Source organism: Vanessa cardui, chromosome 5, assembly GCF_905220365.1.
Source record: "Vanessa cardui chromosome 5, ilVanCard2.1, whole genome shotgun sequence".
NCBI lineage: Eukaryota > Metazoa > Arthropoda > Insecta > Lepidoptera > Nymphalidae > Vanessa > Vanessa cardui.
Genome location: NC_061127.1, coordinates 980,800 through 1,006,512, shown reverse-complemented (window position 1 = coordinate 1,006,512; position 25,713 = coordinate 980,800). Strand labels below are relative to the sequence as shown.

At 32.9% G+C, this 25,713-nt stretch overlaps 1 protein-coding gene across 2 annotated transcripts in view; it reads right to left on the bottom strand.

Moving 5' to 3' along the window:
* LOC124529696 (protein tweety-like) overlaps positions 1-25,713 on the bottom strand; it is an 83,266-nt gene that overhangs the window by 14,991 nt on the left and 42,562 nt on the right. For both annotated transcript variants that reach the window (XM_047103566.1, XM_047103567.1), the window contains exon 3: positions 1,880-1,957. The gene's annotated coding sequence lies outside the window, so the exon portion shown is untranslated. The remainder of the gene's footprint in view (positions 1-1,879; positions 1,958-25,713) is intronic.

The window sequence follows — 25,713 nt, the reverse complement described above, 5'->3', positions numbered from 1 at the left end:
TTGTGTTACAACAACTAAACATATGATAACCTTGTGAGCAGCTGTTCAAATATTCGACATTTTTTTTAAATTAACTAATATTATAGATGCACTGTCGTATTTTGTTTGTAACTCTTTAATGCTTAACTTCTGAAGTGATCGTTTTGCAAAATCCCAAATAATAACTAACCTCTCCCCATACACATAATGATCCACAGATTGGTGTTACATAACAAAATATATTGTTGAAAAACAATACATTATCTATAGAGAAATAAAATCTTTTACTCTAGTAAGCGTCGCGCGTCGGCCTTGCCTACGCGTAGACATTGTATAACTTATAATTAGCATTCTCTGCGAGTAACATCTGGCTGTGAAAAACATTCGCATCTCGCACACTCACACACATTGACGAACGATCGGCGTCTCATTTTTATCTCACCGATCGTAATACGTAAAGAAAAGCTGAATTTTCTTATACATTGTTTATAATACCTACATACGATGCGATGCCGAACCCTTGTTTTCCTTTACCTTTATTGACTCACAAAGATTTAAAAAAAAAACAACAACAATTTTTCATTACAAGCTTTTTTATTCACATAAACACGATATTGTTAGTCTAATTGCCTCTGTGAACCGTACATATTTCACAACAATAGGATTTGAAGTACAGAGCAATAGGAATCAATTTATTCGTGTTAATTAAAGTCGCACGACAAAAGAGAAAGTACTAAATAAATCGATCATAAACATCATTAGCGCTGATGGTTTAAATTATGCAATGATCAAAGGCAATCCGCATTAGGACTTTGCATTACCATAGAATATAGTAAATCTATTGAAAATCAATTAAATCGTGGTTCAAATTGGATTTTCATCACTACATTGTATAAAACAAAGTCGCTTTTTCAATTCCTATATCCCTATGTATGCTTAAATCAGCTATACTAATATTAGAAATACTGAAGTAACTCTCGTTTGTCTGTATGTCTGATTGCTACGCTTTCACGGGTATACCACTGAACCAAACAACTTGAATGGCAAAGCTGATAAGAAATCTTCTTATCAAAAAACACCAGGGTGAAAACTATAGAAATAATATCATCAAAGCACAATACATATATGAAATATTAATGACGAGCCCTTGACGCGAAAACGAGCTATATCGATAATCGAAAATCATCGATTACGTCTGAACAACACCCTTAATTAGCCTTCGAACAATTGCAAAGTGTTTGTCGTTATCAGAACAGTACTCGTTTATATTACGCGTTAATTACACAAACAATAATTAAATTGGACCAAAATGAAACGATTGCTTCAATATCAGATAATTTATTGTATCCAAAATATAGTCATAAATATAAATGTGAACCTCTCCGCTTGGTATATTGCGTTACGTTGATCACGCACAGACAATACTTATTATACTTTTTCATATGAAACGTCATACTTTTCCTCAGCGGAAGTCTCTGTGCACTGGCAATTTCATTAATGTCATATATAAGTCTTAGCTTTCAAATATTTAAATTAAGAACCGACATTTAAAAAAAAACATATCAATTAACATTTAGGCAATTAGTCAGGCAATTGCATGTTAGCTCGATTCATATTTAACAGATTACCATGTAGCAGACAGGTTTTTTTAAAGACATCCAAAAAAAGAAAACATAAGCTATATTCTTGACTCAGGGATTCCTATATTCTATTACGTCAATATAACGTGCACTGCTGTTATGTTTAAGAAAGCATACATTACCAAATATAATCAAACATCATAAAATCATTATTATTATTATTTTGTCAAAGGAATGCAATCAAAGAGAAGATTGTGATTTATTTCTGATCTCTGAATCGTAATGAATGGCAATGGTTAGACAAATAAACTTCAACTCACCGCTATAAATAACACCGCACTGCTTACGACGCCATATTGTCGATAACCTAAGAGATCAGTCCTTTACCGGGAGCATATCTGAAACAGGAGATGTTACAATCAGTTATTTACTTGAAAGAAAAATATTAAACAATCTTCTTTAATGAATTTTACTTGGTGGTAGAGCTTTGTGCAAGCCAGTCTGGGTAGGTACCACCCACTCATCAGATATTCTACCGTCAAACAACAGTACTTGATATTGATGTGATCCGGTTTGAAGGGTGCGTGAACCAGTGTAATTACAAGCACAAGGGACATGACATCTTAGTTCCTAAGTTTGGTGGCGCATTGATGATGAAAGACATGGTTAATGTTTCTTACAGCGCTATTGTCTATGGGCAACGGTAACCACGTACCATCAGGTGGCCCATACGCTCGTCCGCCAACCAATAGGAAATAAAACCGCAGCCTTCTTCATAAACAATCAACATTTTGTTAAGATTTATATACCTACTTCTGACCCGGTTATTAAGTGTAGAACTGAGTGTTGAGGTTCTATTGAGATTTATATCATACAGTGATACACTCTACCGCCCATAAGTAATAAGTCATAGGTATTGCTGGGTTCCGATTTTAAGGGTGGAGTACGCCACTAAATCATCAAATGATATTTATTTAAAATTTATATCGACAAAAATGAATTCTTATTCCCCTTAGTTAGGTCATAAATTGACAACTACTTTATCTATTTAATTAATCATACAGAAGAGAAAGAAGAAAATTTTCATGAAACTTAAAGAGCACTTATTACGTTTTAGTAGTATGTTGTATATCAAAATTCAATTCATTAAATATAGTATGTTTTATTTATTTATATCTGCTACATGATATCATCATAATAAACAAATCATAAAAAAAATACATAAATATATATTTCTCAAGCAATTAAACTTTCAATCGGAACGCCACATGTCAAAGGCGACTGAAACACCCAAAGCGTTCGAACAGAAGCATCCGATATGGCCTGTTAAAACTCGGCCATCTAAACGGCGCGTGTCCAAGTCGCTGATATTAAACTTTAAGTGCCCCAGCGAATACGAGCTCGTAAAGTATTTGCTTTATAACTCCACTAGCCCTCACGACTCCGTCTCAGCGCCCTGCTGTTATTAAAAACGTAAAATGGTTACGTCATAAAAAGCAATGAGTTTCATTTTATGCCACGAGCTTTGACTCGGTGCCATAGTTACATGTTTCACTCATTACAGCAATAAAATTAACGGTTTATAAAACTCTAATATTCGGTTTTGTGAACGTTAAAAAGCGAGCCCTTTTTATTGTCCGCAAATCATGTTTATTGAAGTATGAAATATTTAAAACAGTGGTAGCGCTTTGAACGCGTCTTCTGCGTTTACACACTGACTTCTTATTATCATACAATAATAAAAAATTGACGCCATATTATTGATATTTTTTTAACTGCCAGTAGCTATGCCCAACAGGTAACTTTTATCTACAAGAAATCGATGGCGCTTTTTTAAAACAAGATTTAAGGAAGTAATAAAAAAACAACTTGCAATTAACAAAATAGTACAGCAAAAAATAGTAGAAATCCAACACAACCTTTCACTTACGAAGCGCGCATTGGCTTTAAATTATCGGCCTTTCAATAAAATAAACTAAATAAATTTAATATAATTTGTATTTTTTGCAATCTTTATTTTAGTCGTGTCACACACACTAAGACATATCGTGTAAGCACGATTGTCCCTCACTCATACTAATGATATAAATATGAACGATTATAATTTAAGATGGAGGGACACATATTTGCAAGTGAATGACCTATTTATTTGTATTACGTGTAACTTCTTAGATCGGCAAGACATTTTGTATTAAAAACAAATACTAAAGATTACTGTGTAGTAACACGATCTCTTTATTTGTCATCCTTCAAATACCATCTTCCTCAGACTTAAACTTCAAAATAGTATATAATTCCACAATAATATAGATAAATTAGATTTTCCGCAAAAACATGGACAAGTTGAATTAAAGGCAATAAATATGCATCAAGTGGTTCTGACACACTGAATATGGTAGAAACACTTTAAAAAAAACAAGTACGAAAGCTCTGACTCAACGCAAGACCGGTCAGACAAGTTTACAATTCCTAGACGCGTAGGAAAGCTCACACTTTTTATGGAACCAAATCTAGAACACCTAAGTGGTCCCATTAAAACGTCAAACAGCTTGACACGTTTATTCTGAAAAAAAAAAAAACGATTCGACAGACGCGACGATCTGTCGCCTCGTAACGTTAAGATAAAATTGAAATTAATAATATACTAGCGACCCGCCCCGTCTTCGCACGAGTGCAATACTGATACTAAATATACTACAGAATTTGTCTATTTACGACATCACGTAACAAACTTCTAAAATTTTCAGTGTTTCTTTTCTTTATAATCGATGTTTTACATACAAGCCTTACTCTCGAATCACTTTATCCATTATAAAAACCGTTGCGTAGTTTTAAATATTTAAGCATATATAGGGACAGAGAGAGCGACTTTGTTTTATACTATGTAGTGATAGTGACACTGTAAATTATTCCAATCAAGTAAATAAAGCAACTTAGATATATAGTTGTTTTAATATTTTTGTTGAGATCTTAAATAATCTACAGTTTTGTTTATGGATATAAAAAAAGCGTTTAAAATATTAGTTCTAGTAATAGAATATAGATATGAGTAGTTACGTGAAATAGTATTGAATTATAAATTAAGGTACATATTTGTAGTGCATAATATAAATAAAAATATAAATGTTGGCCGACATCACATACATTACACTGATCCCAATATAAGTAGCTAAAGCACTTGTGTTATGGAAAATCAGAAGTGACGACATTACCACAAACATACAACATTGAAAGACCTAATACAACATTGAAAACTTATGAACTTTTTCTATATGGACCCGGCCAGAAATCGACTCCGGGACCTCGGAGTGGTGTACCCATGAAAGCCGGCGTACACACTACTTGACCACGGATGTCGTCATCATAATATAGCAGAGAAAACAAATCGCATGAATGTTAACCTACGATTAGTTTATCTTGACTAGCTCTTCGAATGGTATAGGTTATACACAAATGTTTTCGACTACACTTAAACTTGAACACAAGCAGCCCTAGTTCTCACAGTGAATCACGATCTCGAACGTCATTTCGAAACCCATATGGCGATTGGAGATTTATTGCTTCGTATTTAAAATGTCAAGAGCCACTCTCTCGATTATATAAGCGACCTTTATCCTTTGGTAATTAATTTAAAGGTTATTATTTCAGTTAACGATTTCATTATATATTTATCTTCAGACGACTTTTATAACCAAAATCAATCAAACGCTTACAAGATTAAAATAAAATTAAAATTAAAGTTTAACCGGACTCCGGGTCCGGTAGCCCATTAATCGGAATTAAGGACTCCTATATTCTTAATGGGTCGGAACTCTTCCACCACACTGCTCCAAATTTGGTTTTGGTATTATTTGTAACAAAAAACCAAAGGTATCCCATTCGGATGCCTATTGGTTACACTGGCTTACTTACCCTTCAAACCGGAAAACAACAGTACTACTTAATGCTGTTTTGGGCTGGAATATATGATGAATGCGAGTAACCAACCTAGACGAACTTGAACAGAGCCCAACCACCAATTTTTGGGAATACTCGGTTTTATTCGATATACATGAAGTTTTTCTGACTGTATTTAACTCAAAGAATAACACAAATTAAGCACATGAAGACGTCAGAGTTTTGACGTCATAAAATAAATTCTCAAAATTATAAACTATCCCGAGAAGACCTTTACCGTTAACAGGAGTCTAATAAAACGGCATTATTACTTGTAATACTCCGTATTTCATCTTAATACACAAAGATTATTAAATAATACAGCAAGTAGTAAAATTCATAACAAATAATAAACAAAACCGAACGTATTATTAATCACAGCGAACATAATGCACTCCGATAGTGATCTATAGGGTATCATGGATCATTGTTTACACATCGAGTTCGTGGAACCATTTAATATTTTGATGGACCGTAACAATGAGTGTGATGAAAATTAATGTCAGCTACGAGTATCAAACATAACAGGTCGCGGTATAATGGTCCGATAATATTCACTTGACCGGAATTCACGTGTTCACAACAACACTATTTATTATTGCTGTGTTCCAGTTCGTTGGGTGAGTGAATTGAGAATTTGCACTAAAGACACCTTCACTCAATTCCCAATAATACTAACAGCCTGTAAATTTCTCACTGCTGGGCAAAGGCCCTCCTCTCCCTTTGAGGAAAGGGTTAGGAAACCTTCTCAAAGTCAGTCATATTCCACTCACGCTCCAAAGCGCGTTTGTGGAATCATATGCGACAGAATTTCGTTGAAATTAGACACATGCAGGTTATATCACGATATTACAATTCACCACAAATTAAACAGGTGAAAATTCAGTGGTACTTGCCTGGGTTTGAACACGCATTCATCGTTTAATATGTACGCGTTCCAAACACTGGGCCATAATCGGCTCTTATTATCAAGATTGTTTAAAAATGGTTAATGACACTAACGACGTCTATGGCAATGACTACTTAACATCAGGTGGTACATAAAATAAAAGAAGTTTGTTATATTCAAAACTAACCGAAACTTATACTTTCGTAACAGTAACCCAGTGAAACATTTCTCACAAAGGGATATCAATTTTTATTTTGAATAGTATAGAATAACGTCGTATATGGACCATACAATCTCGGTGTTGGCAGTCCGCCATATCTTCCTATATCTTAAACTGCATTACACTTTCAAATAGCTTTATAAATATCACAATAATAAAATGATAGTCTAAATATGTTTAGATTTGATGTAATGTTATTCGTTTTAACTTATTTAAGAAATGCCGACGAGCTAATTAGAAGAGCTTGCCAATAAGATCTAGAGCTACTTTTTTACAGAGTTCGATTTTTTTTTATTTCTTTTAATAAAATGGAAGGCAACCCGTTAGAGATAGTATATTGATAATTATTGGTAAAAATCTTAATTTTTAATACGTATAAGATTTGATCTGCAAACTGTAGATGACAGACAAATACAATCTACTAATATTAATCGAGAGCAACTCTCTGTTACCTCATAATGCCTAAACCACTGAACCCACTGAATTTAGATGAAATTTATTATTGAGATTTTGTGTCCTGGTGAAAGATATTTTTTTAATTTACTAAATGGGTAAAATTAAAGGTGCCGGTTTGTGTCTGCTAAAGGTAAAGTTGCATAAATTTCGCGCGGGTAAAGCCGCATATTCACCGAGCGCTACATAATCTATACTTAATATTATAAATGTGAAAGTAACTCTGTCCTTTGCTCTTTCACGACCAAACCAATGAACCAAATTTGACGAAATTTGATTTGAAGCCTAGCACTTAACAACAAACACCCTAAAACACGAGTGAACCCGCGAGCGACAACTAGCTTTATATAAATGGCAACACAAATAATAAAATTTGACGTGATAAAATATGTGATGTCATACTTTCGTCGTATAATAATAAAAAAAGGTTTCTCTCTTCCAATTTCCCGTCCAATGTCATGTTTCACGCCGGATTTCCAGGACGACGATTTGTAATTTAATATAGATATTTAGCATAATGGACACGCTACCAAGAACTGAGCTGATTATTCATTTATTTAATTTATTTAAACGATCCTTTTAATTAGGCAAAAACAGCATGCATTATTATCTTAACGGGCATCTTTTATAATGATTGATCTTTTTTTCTGAGACATAAATTAAGTCTTTATAAAATAACTACCATTCCGTTTCGAGCTGCGCTAAAATATTTGTTGCTATCGTAATTTACTTTGATATTTTAATGATGAGACTCAAAAAAGAGTGACGATCAATTTAAGATAAAATTATATGGTCCCAAATTAAAGTGCATGAAACATTTGTTATTTCATATTATGTTAGGTGTTTTTGTAGCATTGTAGAAGAAATAAAAAAAAAACAAAATTCCAATGGTTATCACCATCCAGACGAAGACGGAGCTCCCACGAAAGTTGTAACCTTGTCAAAACATCGAGAAAAACAATAAAAAATTATCGCGACCAAATGAAAATATAAAACTTATAACACACTGCACTTAACAGTTAAGAATTCCCAACGTATTGACTAAAAAAAAAACGTCAAAGTGGAGTTGACTCAGCAGATGGAACACATGGAGTTGAAGGTCACGAGCATCTCGGATTCTTTGGTGTATATACCATGAAGCAAACTGAGCTCATTCCATAGATTAAATCCCATAGATTATTGTTAAAAAAACTCTCATTATGCATGTTATCATGGTAACGCATTAACATCCTGTAAATTTCCCACTGCTAGGCTAAGGCCTCCTCTCGACCATCTCGACTTTTATCATAGTAACACTCATTTAGATACAAGTATAGATCCAGTTACATCAATATTAACCTAAATTAATATCCTGTCTTTGGCCACAAGATAGATTAATACCTAAAACAACGCTCGTGTGTTTTCGTTTCTATCCGGTTTCTAAATATTAATTTCTTGATTATACGAATTGATTTAAAATGTTCGCAACAGAATATATGCCTCATAAATCAGCATATCAGAGCGAGGAAGCGACCGTCGGTATCAGAATACCGGAATTTCCGGACATCGATCCGCTTCGGATGTAGCTGTATTCCTATATAATACCAGACCTGCTTACATATATATTAGTATATTTTTATTGAAAACATCATAGGATATTTGCTACAGATATCAGCAATATAACAGGCGCCCCGAGCCCCCGAACAAGTATATTGCTTATAAGATTTTAAATTAAGATGGTTATTTTTATTGCTACAAGTATTTAAAACGGAATTTTTATTATGTTTTTATTTTTATATGGTGGAGATGGTATTTCGACATTACGAATGTCTTGTTCACGAGAATCTGTCTATATAATGATAAAATACTGTTTAAATACTTGTAATGACGTACATATATTGTTTCATTTCATATCATCGTAAGAAACAGTTAAGCAGCAAATTGAACTTTTAGAAAATAAAATTTAAAGTAAAATATTCAAATGTTTTGTAGGTATTTGAATATTTTAACATAAACAACATACCATTTAAAATAAATCTACTATCAATTGGGAATATACAGAAGAAACCCACTAGTGGTTCTTTATAAAATGATACACGTACATGTATTGTAATAATCACCTTTCATCAATTTATTAAATCGCATACGAAACAAACGAAAAGTATCACTTATAAAATTAAAATATGAAATGTTGTACAGAATAATATGAATTATTAATTATGTACATATTTTAAGTGATCATTAAATTATATATTGGTAATTGAATAATGATTAACAAGATATAATTATAGAACCGAATACCCAACCCGTATTGTATGTACGTATTAGCTTTCCTAAGTCGAAAATTTGATGTTACAAGTTTATCTTTTAAAATAGTAACATGCGACATAAATTTGTACGTAAATGGACGTAAAACTATCTCAACCTATATTCGGATTCAGATCTCGTATTACCTCTTTCATCCCGTTCGGACCGGCTGATGTCTATATGAGTTTTACTCTCGCCGTGCCGTCGTTACGTCATCGCCTACAAAACGTAACGGCAGTGGTGACTCGTGACCTATATCTCGAGTAACTTTAATAACAGACACATTTATGGTCTTAAACAACGCACACGTACATTGTTTCGAAGAAATCTTACCAGTATCAAAAATGTCACATATGCTTTGGAAGGATTAAAGTCATATTACTTATTTAATATTCGTTATCTCAATCTGTAGTACTCAAATCAAATCTAGTTTACAAATCGCATTTAGCCTATTTAGATCGAAATGATTTGGCATTCACATGAATAATTCACGTACTAATGGGAACATCACAATCAAATAATATTTATTATTTGGACATTGATAATTCGTCATTTCCGCCCTTATTTCTACGTAAGGTTCGTCAATAATAAATTGACTCAAATATTTTCAATGTTGCCAATTAACAAAAAAAACTCATGTTATAAAAATATGGCTGAATTATCACTCGACAAAATATTACACACATGCGTAACCTTTCGCTGGATTCCCATGCAGAATAAATAATAATTCAATTGCATCTAATTACATATGTAACTTGCCAAAGATAATAACTGCTGAGATTATTGCCGGCTCTTAGGTAATTATAAGTTTAAGATAATATAACATAAATTTATTATGAATTCAGAAGGCGACATAAGTTCCAAGTCTATTAGGAGCGTCAAAACAATTCGAATTAGGTATAGTTCAAACATTCCGAAGACGTGTTACGCCAGAATCGATTACCAGTGCTATGTTCCACATAGAAACAATTTATGCTTTAGTTTCAGCTGAGGAAGTTTCCAATCAAATGCCTGGTCGAGGCAGTTGGCTAATTGAATAATCTGCATACTAGTCGTTCTTGAATATCCAGGCGGTCCCCCACCGGTTGCAAGAAACACGACCTAGGAAGTTACGAATTTAGTAATGAGTCTCAAATTCGATAGGTACAGAAAAATAGAGCAATGTATGAAAAATCTAATTCTATTTCTCACAAACTTCAACAACACAATTTATGAGGACTACGCCACTGTTAATTTGATTTCTTACTCTGCTTATTACTTTAATACTTCATTTTTATACATTCTTCTTTATTAAACATAATAATGCTTCTATAAAAAAAAACTTCCCTAGTTTTTGATTTCATTTTTCATGTAGGTAGGTAATTTGTATGTTAACAATTATTGCTGTACAAGTGCCAATGAAGTCAGAAGGGATTTTTTTCAATACAAATGTGCGGAAACTTTGAAAATTAAGAGTACCAACGTAAACGTTCAATTTGTTGCCCTAAAAGGAAAGTCCGAGGTTCTAATTAAAATACAAAGCTATATTTCACGAGGGACGTTAACACTAATAGCCTTTGGGTTTCTTTGAATGACGCATGCGCGTTTGTAATTTAGAACTGAATTCGTGTTAAAATTATTCTCGGTAATATAACTCGTGTTGAAGGAACTGTCGCTTTGTATGGTATTATTATATTTGTTTAAATATTCCTTACGGCATTATGAAGTCCCACTTCGGGCGCCAATCAACGATCAGATAAGACAGATTGAAATAAATACTTATTTATGAATAATAAGCAAATATAATTAATAATTAAGATACACTTTAAATGCATTAACATTAAATTTATGTTGTTATTTATAATGATACACAATAATCGTAGCAATATATTGAAAACATCAAGTAAAATTCAAAATGACGATATGTTACTAGATTATTATCAGTAGTATATTTAATTTAGTCATAGTATGCTTAAGCACACGTGGTTAGTCAGTGAATGGAACACGTGGGGTGCGGGCGCGGTCGCTCGATATCGCGGAGGCTGCGCGATGAGCAAACGCCCGGACCTACATCGACCAGGCAACCTAGATCTTCACAGTCCCCCTTAGCAACACCGAACACAGGCCATCGGGGTATTATTTCATAGTGAGCAGAGCTCTCGAACCCTGGATGATGCGTCGCGTGCCAATTACTCGAGAGCTATCACGCTGCAAGAGTACTACTACTGCGAGTGTTACTCTACGTGATCTATATTTGACAGGCGGCCATTAAAAATACTCGTACTGCAACTCAGGTTGCATTTGATTTAAATTACTTCAGAGAGCTCTTTAAAAGCTTCATATTATCTTTAATATCGTATAAATGTTTATTTACATTAATACGTTGTTAATGTGCGTTTAAACTTGCTTTGATCTTAGTAAAGGTGGTTCCCTTTGATATGTAATTTGTTATTAAAAGAACGTAACTTTCTATCATCAATCGGTATTGGCCTATTTTATTAATCTCATCTACGTAGTCGGTCCCAAAGTTCTGTCATATATGAAAATAGTGATAAAAAGAAAAGTACCAATCCGTTTTTTATAAATTATATATTATATGAAAGAACATTTAATAAGGAATTATATTAATTTAAAATTATTCAAAATGACCGCCCTTATTTTTAATACAGGCCTTTAGTCGCCGCGGCCAGTCGTCTATCGCAGCACGCACCATATTCATGTCTATTTCAGCGACTGCTTTTATTATAGCTGACTTTAGACGGTCCAAATTTTTATGGGGCTTAGCACACACCTTCCTCTTTAAGACTTGCCAAATTTTATAGTCCAGAGGATTAAGGTCCGGACTGGAGGAAGGCCAATCTTCATGTCTTATGAAGTCGATGTTTTGACGCTCGAACCAGGCTTGAGTGGTCTTGGCTTTATGTGCAGGTGCAGAATCTTGCTGGAACACAAAGTGATGTCCTGAAAATAACGTGTTGGGCAGGTCTTTGACATGCTGATCCAAAACCGTCTCTTGGTACACTTTTGCACTGGTTTTGACCCCTTTTTCGCAAAAATGAACCTCAGTTGGTCCGTAGTAGGAGACTCCTAACCAGACCATCACTGAAGATGGATGATGCCCGTGTTGCATCCGCGGAACTCTTTTTGCTGCTTCTTCAGAGCTCCCAGCATACACTCTATCATTCTGTTTATTGTACTTTTCTTCTATATCGAAAATTTTTTCGTCCGTAAAGAGTATATCACGATGTCGATTTTTCGCGTACCGTTTCAACAACACCCGGGATCTTTTGAGTCTTATTGCTTTTAGACGAGCATTAAGTAGGTGTCCACTCTTTTTTTTGTAAGCTCGCAACTTAAGGTCTTCGTTTAACACCTTTTTGATAGTTTTTCTACTGACCCCCATCTGCAATGCCATCAGCTTCTGTTTTCGGACAGGATTCCTTCGTATGCGTGCCTTGATTGCTTTGATCACTGCTGGTGTCCTTGCGGAGCGTGGCCGGCCAGTTATTTTCTTATCCTCAACACTTGAAACTTCATTGTACCTATTTATAGTACGATACACAAACCTAAGCGATATTTTTAAATTTTTGAGCAACTTGAAAATGGTATTCGGCGAGTGCCCACAGCGGTGCAACGCTAAAACTGCTATTCGGTTTTCTTTCACGGTCCACTCCATCGTGAAAAATCGCGGCAAATGATAACTTTTTATTTTTTAATAATTGACAAACATTCAAAAATGGAATGCAATTAAACTTTTTTTAAATCGTCTCCGAAATTGGAAAATAATGTGCCAGTGACAGAACTTTGGGACCAACTACGTATAATGGGCCTTCAATGTATGATGAGAGATCAAAAAAACTTGTCCTCATTACGTTTTAATGGTATTAAATGTACTAAACAATCTATTATAAATTGATTTGATTTATAAACATAATTTAAAAACACTTTATTTAAGCGATTATGAATTAAATATTACTTTGTCTATCCGATAAACATTTTCAAGAAAAGATTAATATTTATAAAATACTGCTATTGTAATGGTTTTTATAAATAGATACACAGATCAAACACGTTTGTTTGGATTGTTTTAGTATATTTGTTAAACATTTCCATAAAATATCTTCACAAAAAGGAGTTTTGTAAGGACATCGCAACTTATTAAATAGACATGTTTTTTAAATAATTTTAAGAAGCGTTTGTTTTCTTACGTTAATCAATCATAAGCCAGATTGTTAACTTTCGAAGATTATGTATGACGCATATCTTTATTAAACTCGAAATGAGTTCAATTATATATAAAGTAATCTAAATCTATATCAATATTATAAATAGATTAAATTTGTTACTTTTCTGTACGGTGTAATACCGTAAACTAATAATACAATTCCTAAAAGAATTTCCAGTATATTAATACGTATTATTCTCTAATTGATTGCTGCAAATATTCGACAGTAATGTCTGACTAGACTAGATTTATTATAAATTTAATGTTAAAGTTCATCGAAAGACAATACCAAATAAACGAGTATTAAAAATAACATAATAAAGGACACACAATCAGTGTACATGGGAGTTACGAGGCTTGAACATGCGTCGAACTGAAAACACTTTGACGTAAACGTTAAAAAGACAAACGCTAAGTACAAAAACGAGTCGTATTTAGATTGGATCGAAAAAGGAACATCAAGAGCACGAGTCCGAGATATAACGACAGTTGTATCCCTAAAAGAGCGAAGCACTTTCACTCGACAACAAAACATGTTCCAACATCGAGACGCCAATAAACCTACTTGTTTATTACATTGTCAGAGAATTACAACCAAGTTTATTGGTACAAGATAAGAACGTCAGCGGGCTCGATTCACATTTAGTGTTGCATTAAAAACTGATAATGTTTCGTGCTAAATCAATTTGAGCTACGTAGAATACCATATGTATTTATAGAATGTTGGACTTATGAGAGAGGCCACTGATAAGTGAATGCTTCCTCTTTTTGAGGAGTAAGTTTTTTGGAAATAATGTTTGTCATATAATCGTACTTGTAGATAACAAAATGTTTTCAATTGAACATAATCAAAACTTCGCATGAAAATGGATGTAGACTTTTAATACATGTACAATTGTACATACCTAATTTATTTTTATTTTCTTATATTCGGAAAATAAACAGTACTATAGAATTGTAATATTAATAATAACACATAAATCCTACTTTTCAACGATATCTAAAACAAATAAGAAGCAAGAAGTATTGAGAAAAAATATATGTGTTTAAAAATATGAAAGACAATTTTCGTTGACAAATATATCAAAACAAATGAAACTTTAATAAATTATAAAGTGTTTTCTATAAACAAAAAACTGTCGCTTACACTCTGCAATTTGGACCATCAATTTCAATGATATTGCAAGATACTCGAACAAACGCGTGAAAAAAGACGTGGGACGTGCGTCAATGCATCAGCAATATTAGATCACTGGGTACTATACTTGATGACATAATTCAATATATATAAAAAAACATAACAGTTTGAATTTGGAACATGTATTCATAGCACCAAATTAACAAGGGCACTTCAAACCGATGCAATTGTAGTAAAATATTTGACAAATAATGAAAGAATAAATTGTAACCCAAAAGTGATTCCGTCCAAAATATCAAAACGGCTTCGTTTCTTACACTTGTGCCTTATTTCGTCGCGACGTACCGCCTTCGACGAATGCGAGAGTCGTAAATTCTGTAACTTTAAGAGCAGCCCGTTCGTTTTGGCGTCACATTGGAATCAGATCTAAAGGGTGGCTCGTAAGTTGTATTTGTAAACTACCGAATACGGAGTAGCGAATAGCTTTGAAATAATTGTGAGAAGTTTCTCTAGAATGTCTATTGTTGTGATACCACTAGTTGATTCTAGGAATTTTATACTAGGCAGATCTATATTTACTAGCTGACGTATGATTACGACTGCTTTGATCATAGATTATATCAAATTTTTATTAGTTTTGTTTACGTATGTAATAAAAAAATACGTAAAAAAGTATTATAAGTATATACCTGAATATAAGAGAAAACCAAGTTAAAACCAAAAAGATATAAGAATATATATTTGATCAGGCTTTCTTCTTTTCGCAGCAGATGAACTGAAATCCTGCTCGAAGGACCAAGTAATATTAGACGAGATTCAAGTCATTTTACCCGAGTCTTATTTACGATACGACACTATTTTCTAACAGTAGAAATAGGATGTACATTTTCTAACGGATGTGACTAAACTTTTATTAAAATATATGTGTATAAATGTTTGTACTACACGTAGGTAACAAGATTGTACGTTTAAAGCCATAGCTTAGTCTATTTCTTAGAGTGAACTATGGAAATGGGTGTTTTAAGATCCAAATTATTTTATATATCAAGTAACAGACTGTAAATGCCCCACTGTTGGGCTAGAGCCTCTACTTTTATGAGAGATTATTAAATAACAAAGTAAACACAAAAAAATGTAAACCATATGTACATTCGCATGCTCTAAATGCACATGCACATAAAATCTTGTCTCTAAACGATCTTATGCATAACTTAAATTTCCAGCGATACGAGTGGTCAGTTTTGTTTGAACCTTTCATTGAAGCCGCTTAGATATAATCTTTAGAAAAACACCTTAATTTATCACTTGGGTGATTATATCACATAAAGTTTAATAAACAAACTTTTCTGAAATGTTTATAATGTTATATTTTATTAAGGTAAATGTCGCCGTAGTTGTTTTTTTGCTTAAAATTTCGATCGCCTAAACATTTACAACGCAGGTCCCCTTCGGTTTTCATACTCTAACGAGTTTTAAAAATTACCTGTTGATGAAGCTGCTGATTTTCTGGGCGGAATTTAACACATTATATAAATCATTGTCGAATTTAAATCATGTTGTTGTTAAGAAACGTGTGCCGTTCGTGTCGTACTGAGAATGGATTAACAATGACAACTTTCCACAGAATTTCTGCCTCGCGATATTCATTTTGAGAAAAAGCTTAAAATAATTAGAATATTTATTAAATACAAACATTACTCATTTATTCAAATATTTGGCTTGAATTAAAGAATTAATGTATTTCATTGTATCCAACAAAAAGATCCAAAACTTAAAAAAAATTAATCACATTAAGATACATTAGTTACATAATTTACAATGATGCAGGTCATCAAAACGCATGTCGAATTTTTATTACGACGATGCATTGCATGGCGTGCCGCACGTGCTCATAGCTAAAGTGGGCGTTTCTTTGAACACGCTATTGCCGCGTTATTGCTACACACACTGACAATAAATCGTGGAATATGTGTATTTATATACACGAGTGACATATGGTCGTGGGGAGGCCGTCAGGTATAAGGTGACCATATTTACTGCATATGGTAATCAATTCTGTTTTTGCGGTGTCTACTATGCAACTCGAAACATTAAAATGTTAATTTCATACCCATATTTAGACGAATATGAAAACCGACAACTTCAGTTCTTCGGCTAGAAATGTGAGCGAGAACTATTTGTTGTAAATTTCAACTAGAATATTTTGTAGTTAAGAATCTTATCACAAATACTTACTATTACTATTTTTAAAATAGTACAATTACACATTTTTATTTCTAGATTTGGGATTGTTCCCATGTAAAGGTTTTCTTTTTACAAAATATATTGACCCATTAATATCGAACTGTCGGTAACATCTATTACACAAATGATTGAGTGAACCGATGGTTGAACTGTAGCATCAAAGGTACCGCTCGCAATAATATATCGAAAAGCGGTGCGTACTATCAGCATAACATATACAAACATTTAATATATTCCAGACATCAATTGCTGATTTATCTATACTACCCTTATAATTCGCCCAGTGTTCGAAACTCGACCACAATGTTCTAAAAAAAAATTGTTTGACATACCGAGCATAAAAAGATATTGAAATGTTTTGTCTTTGTCTATTTATGAACCCTTAACATTAAAAAAAAGTACCCAAGAGTCAGTTTAAAGCCTAAGAACAGCTTACATATTTACAGGAAAAATGTGCCCATCGTATTATTGTTAGTATTTTTCTTTTTATATCGTTCTTGTTATCATTTCTTGGGCTATTTATATTACCGAAGTTTGATTGTGAAAATAGATTAGAGATTCGTCAAAAAACTTGCTTTATTTGGATAACAAATTGCTTCCAAAGTCTACACATATTATAGTGATTATTTCCTCACATATCTCGTCAATTCTAATGGGTATCATTTAATAAATTGATTGATATTAATTGATTGATTTCATTAATTGATATCTTCCCCCCAAAATCCATTTAACAAATGAACATAGCCCTTTACGTGAGCTTTGTTTCAAACATATTGCTATCCTATATTAACTTCAAAATTACATACTTGACATGTAATTTATATCTAATATAATTTACTTGGTGGTAGGGCTTTGTGCAAGCCCGCCTGGGTAGGTACAATCCACTCATCAGATATTCTACCACTAAACAACAGTACGCAGTATTGTTGTGTTCCGGTTAGAAAGGTGAGTGAGCCAGTGTAACTACAGGCACAAGGGATATAACATCTTAGTTCCCAAGGTTGGTGGCGCATTGACGATGTAAGGAATAGTTAATATTTCTTCAGCGTCATTGTCTATGGGTGATGGTGACCACTCACTATCAGGTGGCCATATGGGCCACACCATCGCTCGTCCGACAACCTATTCCATAAAAACACGTAATTTCAATGTATATCTTTTACAGACCTAGATATTTAAAGACTTGCGTACATCAGTGATATTATTGATCATATAAATTTATTTCATATTGAAAACCACTTAACGTATATCCAACATAAGAGAACGACTCTTGCGTACAATAGTAGTGATGTTACCATGTAAAATATTATACCCGAAACGATATTCACGCTACGTGGGTACCGATTGATATCTATTTGAATCGAAAACCGCCGAGAACGTGATAAACGATATCAGGAACACATCGTTACGGGTACGAAGGAAATAAGCGGTTTTTTTACGCTCACTATGACCTCAAATGACCTTTTGATTGTGCTGGAAAGTAAGTCACACATTTTTATTTCAATATTAAGAAGTATTTATTATATAATGAGAGAAATGTTACTTATATTACACGAAATAAACTCTAACATAATTTCGTACAAGAATATTGTTCGAATTTCAATTTCACACGCAATTCCAGTCGTGTACGTTAATTTAACAAACTATAAGCTTTACTTGAAACCTTTGTATATACATATTTGAAACAAAATTTACCAATACTTTATACCGTATTTCAATTACCTCTAAACCAAGGTCGATAACATCATTCTATTTTTAAATTGTATGTCATTAATATCACGAAAATCTTAAGTTCGATAAAAACAATAAATCGAAATTTGGATGCCACGGTTTTTTAGATATCATTTGGGTTAAACTTTTCTTACAATCATGCAAACAAGTTTGAGTTCTTTAGCAATATACTCTTATCAATTGATTTTATCTTTCGAAAGGATAGTAACAGTACATAATGTGCTGAGACTTAAGGCTATATGTGAGTCACTCTGAGTCAGCGAGGAAAACCTGCTGCTTGTGACCTTTATTTAAATAATTGATCCACAAACTTACAAAAGCTCGACCGTCTAGCTGTGCTTTAGAATCGTTTACAAAACGATCTCTTACTGTTTCAAAAGCGATTTAACTTGTTTAGAGTCAAGACTAGTACATTCAAAGTAAATAATATATATGTTCAATCTAGTTGTGACCACGACATCTCTCGCGTGTCAAGGGTTATTCGTCAGTTCAAAATTGCTACGTAATAAATTTAAATAAATTCGTTTTAGTGGTTTGGCCGAGAAAGAGAATGAACAAACAAACAGAGTAATATACGCTTTAATAATATTAGTAAATATGTTACTGTTAAAGCTCGAACTACGATAAATCCAAAGGTTTTTCAGTAAAACATAAGATGTCTTAATGGTAAAAGACCAAAAATATTTGCGATTCGAACATAGGATTTGCATTAAATGTTTCACTTAGATTAATCATGATAAGCGTTATATTTGTAAGAAGATAATTTTACTGTGTTATATTTTGCTACTTTAGTATTTCGAAGATTGAAAAATTACTAGTTCCCAAAATTTATTAATAAAATAATATTCGAAATGAGTATAATGTAAGTAGGTTTGGATGACTTACTTAATTACTATCGTTTAATATTATATATTTTTCATACTTATCATTTAGTACATATACAATAATACATATGTACCTAAAATTTTGACTAATAGTTAATTGAAATAAATGATCAAGAATTAATCATTGCTTTATTCCCGAAAGCCCGAATAAATCATCCCATTTTCAGAAATAGTTATATTTACCAACTCACGACGGTCAATCCTAAGACTAACTCTTAATAATCTCGATAATTATTTCAGTTCGATCTTTTACAGTAACATAGACATCGATACCGATGTGGAATTCGCAGTTTCAATTACAACCTCTCCATACTTGCGTAAAACTTAAGTATTGAGTTTCTTGCCATATTTTGTCGATAGAATTAACATTCCGAACCGATGGCAGCTTTAAACTTAATTCATCTTGTATAATATTTTTCTGTATCATCTTGTATAATTAATTAAGTACTTGTAAAACCCTACTTGAATAAAGTAATCAATTTTAATTATATTTAGGTTAACACGGCGACCATTATGACTATTTGGTTTTTAATTGTTATATTTTTATTTCACGTCATTAACATAGATAGCGTGCAACTCGGTGACACGTGACGTGACATAAGTGACACTCCTGTTGCGCCAGAAAGGGTTCATTTTAAGCATTTACATAATACAGAAACGTTGCACAAAAATTGTACTTTCGTAATGCAGAAAAAAAATTCAATACGAAAAATAGTAAAACCTGTGACGTGCTTATATTCTTTATTTGAAACATCTTAAAATGTAGAAAATCATTTAAAGTTAAAATCTATCAATCATTATGGGGTAGCTCTTTTTATTAGTCTACTTACAGAGTACGTTACATCCAGAGAATTTTTTAAACATTAATAAAAGATCCATCAGTAACGTTCATGTACAAAAGAGAAATAGCAATTTTCCTTTCAACTATATATGAAACCATTAACATCCATTAAATGCCATACTCTATATAATTACCGTTTTTATCGACTCCCATTCTAATGTCAACTTACTCAAGCGGTCTCCAACTAATTTTCTATTCCGACCGCTAAACTAAACATAATATTTTCCAACACATTTCCCCCGATCGTTTAAGCGGTTCACGCAATTGTGGTTTTTAAGCTGGAGGTGGTTGACACGTTAACATTAATTATAAAGACACGGAGGCAAGGTCGTCGACCGCACGAGTTCCTCTATACCTTTTTCAAGGCTCACCTAACGAAGCGCTGGCTAACGACTTCAGTCTCCAACCCTCATTGTCAACGTCATATCTTGACTTCATAAAAAGTTTATTTCGAAATGTTTTTTGCTGCTTCAGCGAAATGTCTCGTCTTAAACGGTACAAATTGTTATTGCTAAATACCTACAGTGACAGCCAACTGCCACCAAAGGATTTAGATTAAATGATGTCTAATAAAATACAAATATCGATTATAAATTTATGACCGTACTTTTAAATGTTGAAGAAGAGTATCTTCCGCATTTTCTTCTCGTTAAAATCTACTTTCCTAACCGGTGGTTGTTTCACTTATTATAGTTGTTAAATAACGATACGAACTTTATGAAAGTATGTTTTGAATTAACTCACTCACTAAAATATTTTATCACAGACTTTTATTCGTATTGGCTAGAAATAAACCATTCAATTGTATATAATCAATTCAGCCGAACACGCACTGCCAATACTACATAATGAGAACTTATATGATACCCCTTGCCTTTATTTATACTACCTCATTCAACTTTATACTAGAGCAACGATGTATTATTGTTGCTTGGTGTTAGAGTATCCGATAAGTGGGTAGTACCTAGAGGTAATGGGGCTGAAATACTTTCGAACGTGTTTTAATATTACTAAATTACAGACCTCATCGTATGTACTGGGCCCTAGCGTAATTATATGAACTAATCCTAATGTTTTTTTATGCTTGACTATAATACAACGTAATTCAAGGATATTCTATCAAAAAAGGGTTATATTTAAAATTACGACTGAAGGAACCGTGTTTTTTTTAAACGCTAGCAATGGCCCAAATTAATTAATGAATTACTAATATTCCTATTTACCATTTTAGCGGGGACTGAAATAGCAAAAAGGGTCAAAATCGAGCCTGAGACTTTTTAAACCGCTAGGCGGTCTGTAAATCATTGCGCTATATGTATTATGAGGTATAAGGTAAGTGTTACATCATATATTATTCGTTAATGCGTTTAACTAAGTATTTCTTTTTTGCGGATAGAATATGTAAAAAAGTGGGTAGTACCCACCGAGGCGCGCTTGCACAAGCCCTAACATCGAGTAAATGTTTGTTCTGCGATTGAAACATAAACAATGGGAACACACGACCCATTTGCATCTCATTCTCTGATCCGACTTTAAGATTGCTTTCTAAACACACATGTCTTGCCACACGTTTGATTTGTAAGATTGATTTTGAACTAAGTGACGAATGAATCGAGTAATTTTGTAGTGTGGTGAAACAGTAGGTGAAACTGCAGCTTTATCAGCGCGAATTTTTAAAACACCCCGTTTCACCCCCTTAGGGATGGGGTTTAGTTAAATCCGTCCTTTCCGGATGTTTACACCCTATTGAACTAACATGACTTTATATTTTTTAAATGTTAAAAAAGAGTAACTACTAAATTTCTTGCCGGTTCTTCTCGGTAGAATCTACTTTCCGAACCAGTGGTAGCTTCACTTAATTGTAAAATGACCATTCAAAAGTGCTTGTAAAAGCCTGCTTGAATAAAGTTTATTTTGATTTGATTTGATATAAAAACTGTCAAATTCAAATGTGGGATATAGTTTCTGAGATTTTGATTTTTGTGATTAATCAGTGACTGGTATGTAGTTTTTATATATATATAGATTACAGTTATGATTTTTATTTTATTTGTTAATCTATTCCCTTTGATCATTACCATTTTGCAATTCCTCAGATGCGACGTCACTCGTGTGTTCGTGACGAATGCAAAATACCAATTACTTTATATTAATTATTAATAAAAAAAAATTTATTTAAGTAACGAAATTCTGAGGTTTTCATTTATATAACTCCATACACTATTTAACAAAAACATAGATCGACATTTCACACTGTTATTTTTTTATTAAAACTAACTGCATACTTTATATCGTGTTATTAATTGACCTTTTATAAAGTTTAATTAAGGTCTTTAGATCTATCATGTTTAATATTAAGGACAAGTAAATTATTACACTTTTAATTTACCTTAAATTTACTATCGGAATCGTAAGTACTGTCAGATCTTGATAAGACGCATAGCAAAACACTGGAGGGAAAAGGAAAGGAGTGATGTCAGGTGTGAAGCAGTATCGCTTTATACATCACCCTGGTATTACCATGTCATTAGTTCTGGCTTGAATGTGACATTATGCACGTGCTACTTCGATCATGACCTGTTCCTAGGTTCGAATACCGCCATGAATAGTAACTGAACTGAAAACGAGGCTATCTTTAAATCACCTGTCTTTACAAAAACAATTTTAAAGTTATAAAATGGTATTATAATTATTCATAATTACAGTTAGATTTTTTCAAAGAGATGTGTTTAATCTCACCGACGAATGCGGGTTCAAACCGGGCAAGCACCTCTGAATCTTCATGTAATTAATTAGTGTTAATAATTTATCTCGTGTTCGTTCGGCTGTGAAGAAAAACATCGAACGAAAACTTGCACGTGTCGGGTATAATCTGATGTATATGAGCCGAAATGGACCAGTGGTTAGAACGCGTGCATCTTAACTGATGATTGCGGATCAAACCCAGGGAAGCACCACTTAATATTCATTAGCTTAATTTGTAATTCATTTCGTGCTCGGTGAATGGAAACATCGTGAGGAAACCTGCGTGTGTCTAATTTCATAGAAATTCTGCAACATGTGTATTATACCAACCCGCATTGGAACAGCGTGGTGGAATATGTTACAAACCATCTTCTCAAAGGGAGAGGAGGCCTTGGCCTTAGTCCTAAAAAGGACTGGACATAGCCCAGCAGTAAGAAGCTATTACTTAATGTTCATAGGGTTGCCTGTACTTTAAATCTGGTTTTTAATAAAGTAATTTCGTTTTATTACAACACTTTTATTTCCACAAATGTATGCACGATGTCTGATACATATATACATACAACGAATCGACTCGGGATCTCCCCTTCTTATCGATTTGCACAAACGTCTGGCTACATTCTGTCCAAGCGGGTCAATTTCACACTCGCTGTGTTCCATTGATAGTTGACATTCCGTAAACATTGTAATTTAATGTATGAAATATGATATATATATATAATGATATCTTAGATCTGAGGTGACCGTTTCTTCTTAGGTGTGACGTAAAGTACTTCGATTTGTAGTCAATTAACATTATTTTATTTTTAATTCTGTGATTGAATCAGGTACAAAACTATTAAAATAATACCATCCTCATCAATATATTTATCCATACACTTTAAGTTGTCTGGAAGAGATGAATAATTCGCCATAAATTCGTCCATTGTAGAATATTTAAAATAATTGTTTATTTTTATTTTATATTTCATTCATTCATTCACTTTATAGATAAATTATTATATTTAAAAATATATGTTATCACTTATCACATACACCATACATTTAACCAGAATGAAAAAATACCCAAGTCCGTATAGCGTGAAAATAAAATGTTACAAGTTTTACCTTTCATACGGCATCCAGGATTCATACAATGGTTGGTACGTACAAACAGCTCTCCACACTCACCACCGGGGAAATAGATAGGCAGGTGTTAATTTTAGTAATTGGTTAGCGAGCGTCCTGGCATTCACGTTTGAGGGCCCCGAAGTTAGAGTATTATTTTTAATTAAGAAAAACATATGTTACATTCATTCGTTAACATCAAAATGTAAATAAACGCTTACATTACAATCGTACACCGTATGAATATAATATACGAGCTTTAATGCAATAACATTTTATGTGAAAATGAGATGTTTTTGTTCACGCATTACACAAAACACATCATCACTACATAGTATGAAACAAAGTCGCTTTATGTGTCCCTATAACCCTTTGTAGCTTACATCTTTAAAATTACGCAACGGATTTTGATGCGATTTATTTTGATAAAGTGATTGGAGAGGAAGGTTTTTTTATATAATACATGGGAAATATAGCAATGAAACAATGTCGTAAATAAACAAATTCTGTAGTATATTAAGTATCAATTTTGCAAACGAGCGAAGCCGAGATGGGTCGCTAGTTTATTCAATATGCCAAATGTTTTTATAGCTTTGAGGTCAGAATTCGCTATACCTACATACTTACTTCATCACAATTGAAAAATGAAGTGTCTACTGTCGCTTCAGAAATTTAACTGATCACATTATCACGATATTGGCGTTTTATATACATCTATTATTTTAAATTAGGAAGATCCAATTGATTCAGTTAAGACAAAAATTACTTAAGAAAAGCCCAAGTTTACAATGGAAATAGATTGATCGTCGAAGAGGTTTATAAATCTTGAAATTTTGTAGGGACTATTATGTACTTAGCACGGGCATCATAGTAAGATACAAGCTGTTTATGTGCTTCCATAGGTTTGACGCTACATAACCATATATTTAACATGAGAGGTATACATCTTCATATAATAATAATTACTTATGAAATATACCCAAATCTTCTATTTTTAGGAATCTATTAATATACCATACGGTGGGAATAGAAAGCGAGCTAAAAATAACTCGTCTGTAAGTCTGTAACGAGAAGCTACCTTAGTATTCAAAAAAACCAAAACTAATTACGTCAGAAATAATTCTTCGCGCGAGATGAAGATATTAAGCATTTCAACAAATAGTCTAACAAATAAAACATTATAACGTTAAAATATATACTAATATATACTAATATTGTTAAGCTTAAGTTGGTTTATAAAAGAGTATATCACTGAATCATTAAGTCAGATGTGAAAGAAACATTCTACTCTTAAAAAATATATACGAAAAAGTGATGACAAATTTTACCAATGCTTAACAGAAAAAAAAACAATAAATAAAAACATAACACTTATACCAAAAAATGCTACGAGATTCGGAAAAGGATTCTTGTAATATTTTGTAATAAAATAAACATAATCGCTTTTTCCCTTGCCCCGTGTAATCATAAAGACAG